Source organism: Manacus vitellinus, unplaced genomic scaffold (genome assembly GCF_001715985.3).
Source record: "Manacus vitellinus isolate BGI_N305 unplaced genomic scaffold, ASM171598v3 scaffold_41_pilon, whole genome shotgun sequence".
NCBI classification, from domain to species: Eukaryota; Metazoa; Chordata; class Aves; order Passeriformes; family Pipridae; genus Manacus; species Manacus vitellinus.
This window is the reverse complement of record NW_021940545.1, coordinates 3868018-3871807: the sequence shown is the minus strand read 5'-3', so window position 1 is coordinate 3871807 and position 3790 is coordinate 3868018.

Sequence of the window (3790 nt, the reverse complement as noted above, 5' to 3'; positions counted from 1 at the left end):
TGCTTTGTTGTTGCCTTTAGCACATTAATGCTCACTGGTGCTCTTTCATTCCAGCTGTGTAACAAGCATCTGCACAACCCAACATTTTGAGTCACTTTTCTGCATTAATGGCTCGGGACCTCCCTTGTTTCCCCAATTTCGTGATGTCTGAACCGTGTACGTCCTTGCTTTTAACCTCTGGGGCAGGATAATCCTCCTTTTCCCTTTCTTATCCACTCAACCTTGATTTTATTCCCATTGTCTCCCTACTTTTCTTCGTGGTTTTCCTCATGAAAACCTCATATCCCTTTTCCACTTGGAGAAACACTGAATATACAACCCCCAAGCTTGAGCTCAGGCTGGAGTGAGTGAGAAGTAACTTAAATAAAAACCAGCAGAGCACAGAAACCAAAATGACTCAAATACTTTGATTTTCTTTCCAATTCCACTCTTCGCTTTCCAACCTTAAAGTGTCTCGTTTTGAAGCCTTAAAACCAAAAAGCAGACAAATGATGATGCACTCTGAGGTCAGAGGGAGCTGTTATGACCATCCAGGCTGACCTCCTGTATCAGACACGGAGAAAACATCCAACCTTGGCAGCCTGTGGAACAAAAACCCCAGTTTTCTAAGTCTTTAAATTTATAGTTTGAATCACAGTGTATGCAGAGGAAATAAGTGTTTATAAACAGGGTGAAGGAGCAGCTTTCTCTCACCCCCAGATCTCTATCAAGGCCCTCAGGTCCATGTTTATATTTTATATTTTGAGCAGCTCCCCTGAAAATTATCTCCAAACCACACTCAGCCCCTGTAAACACCATTCAGCCTCCAGTTAAAAGGTCAATTCTACTGGAAAGAGGATTTTATAAATCAGTTAGGGCTGGTTTTTCCTCCTGCTTTAAACACACAAATGGTTGTATCACCTGAGGCACACAAATGTCACGACTCAGGTGTGTGTGGCACAGGGATGGGCCCAAACCCAGGCACTTTGTGCAAAGAAAAGGAATTGTCCTTGGTTGAAAGACAATTAAACCTTTTCCCTTTCATGTTTACTCCAAACAGATTGCAAAACTAGTTGGACCTAGTTTACAAAAAAAAAAGGAAAAAGATAACCTTTTTTGATGATCAAAGGCAGAGATTGGTTCCATTACTTGCATTAGTCAGAGTTGCCTGTGCTGTGGCCTTCAGAATAAAGGCAGAAATGTACTTTAGAAAGATCTGAGTAACACACTTTACTCGAAACATTTTTGTATTATATGGCTTCTTGACTGTTTCAGCTTACTCTGTATCTGTGCACTTTATTTTAAGCACTCCAGAAGTGGATGACAGGTCTGGGAGGGGAGGGAGGAAAAGAAAAAGAAAAATAAGGACAGAATCCAGTCAGCATCTCGCAAATGCATCTTCAAATAACGCTTTAAAACTGGAAATTACCTTCTGAAATGGGATTTTGTCCCTTTCCAAGGGTGAGGTATTCAAATGGAAGGGAATATTGCTTAATGTTAAGAACACTCCCTCACATCTGTCAGTATAATTTTTAAAGGGAAGCATTAAAATGCTCTAAGTCATCTGAAACAAGTGGTGATGCAGGTGGGTTACAAATCAGTGAGGTAACATTTCCATGATTTGGCCATGCTTAAAAAATAAACCCCATTTATTTAGTTCTGCAATGTTTGATTCAACCCAGCTATTCCTTGCTCTTTCTGATATTTTATTTTAATATGATTTCCTGCTCAAACAAAAGTGAGCCTCGTACATCCCTCTCCAACTCTCCTTTTACCCCTTACCGTGGTTTTAACAGAGCAATCAAATCCAGTCAAAGTAGTTGGACAATTAGCAGCCTCAAACATACATTTTGCCCCAAATATTTCATAATTAAGTGGCTGGAGAGAAGGCAGCAACTCCATTGTGTCAGTGTGAGCCTGAAAATCACTGTGGTGACTTTGGCATTTGTTTTTTAGACCAGAAAGGTGATGGAAAACTGCCCAGACTTAAAAACACTCTGATTTCTTGCTGAGGAAACACACAAATTTGATATTTTTAGGTGTTGATTTAGCTTCCACCCATCTGTTATTTTTAACAATGAGTTATGGGGCTTCTTAGTCCATAAATTCATTTTCTGCTCTTCAAACAGAGAAACACTCAATTCAATGTAATCACCAGGTTCACCAGTGCAAAGAAAATCTTAGTTTTCTGCCCAAATTTTGGGTATTTTTTTGACTTTGGAGGGGGATCAAGACTTGGAATTCAGCAGCCCAAAGGAGTCTTGCCAAAGGAGTTTGCCATTTGTTGTGGTAGGTGGAAAATTAAACCTGCAAGTCCAACAGGTCAAGTAAAATAAGCTTGGAGAGAGTGGGAAACAAACAGATCATAGAAAATGTCCTCAGAATAGGGGGGATTTTAGAATTTTATAAGCCTGTGTGTTTTCTTATATAAGAGAGGTGTCTATAATATATATAGAACATAAATAATAATCATAAAATCACATAAAATGTGTGTGTGTGCTTGTTGGTGCATTTCTGCCCAGCCGAGATCAGTCCTTGAGCCTCCAAATAAGTACAAAAAGAAAAAAAAAAAAGAGAATTTTCCAGTTTGTATCCTCTGGCAAATGCAACACACATTAAATTCATTTAGCCTAGTGCATTTTTAATAGGCATTATTCATCTATTACCTTAATGAGCTTGTGGTGAAAGCATATTGCCTCCCAATTTTAACAAAAGCAGTCTAATACTGCTGCAGCTTTTTCCCCTTTTGCCTTCTAAGGCAGCAACACGGAGGGGGGAAGAAAAAAAGCCATAGAGACAGATAAGGTTTTTATTCTGTGTCACAACACTACATTAAGAATAAAACCTTCCACTTAAACACTTAAATGAAAACATCGAGAAACTAATTTACCATTTGTAACCACATGATTTAAGTAGGAGCAGCTTTAATTTTCTTCCCATTTTCCTCATATTCAATGTGAGCCCACATTAGATTTCACTGGCTCAAATCACAACACTTAAAGCCACTTTCATTTTCTTTTTGATTAAATAATTGAAATTCCTGTCACTGCCTGCACTTTACTAGCACACAAATTTTCTGTGTAAAGATAAATACTCTTTTTTTTTTTTCTCCTCTCACTGGCTGTAGGGTTTGGGGGTTGTTTTGTTTTGGTTTTTTTGGCTTTTTTTTTTTTTCCAGTTTAATCTTAAAAGCAGGCAAGGTTTAGTTTATTGATGGCTCCATAAAATGGATCACTACTCCATTCACCTATTTCGTGGAATTACACCGCTCCCATTAAGTGATTGTTTGGAGAAATTATGGAAAGCCATCTTGGCTAATTTAGCTGTCATAGTCAGGAGGTTATTGCCATCCAACCCTAAAAGGACAGGAAACCTGGTTCCTCCTGTGCTGCTCCCTTCCCACACACAAACACATCCATCAATTCCTGGAGCTGGGATTTTTAGGGAAGGGTTTGTTTCACAAGTTTGATTAACTAATTTTATTAACTAATTTTATTAACTAATAAGTTGCTCCCACCAGATTCAGGACTCTTCCCCTGGATGTGCAGCATCCCTGGGCACTGCTGGGGTGGGAGGGAAAGATCCCAGAATTCCACAAATTCTGAGATCTCTTTTCAGTTTTGGGCTGTGGAGGGACTGACCCTGCACGGGATGTTTGGGTCTGCTCAGGGATGGGTTAACTCTGGGTAACAGGGTTTAATTTTGGGCTTCAGGTTCTCATATTTATATTTATTTATATATATAATATATATATTTATATATATTATCTATAGTCTGTGCTTCAATTCCTTATATATATGATGCATTTATA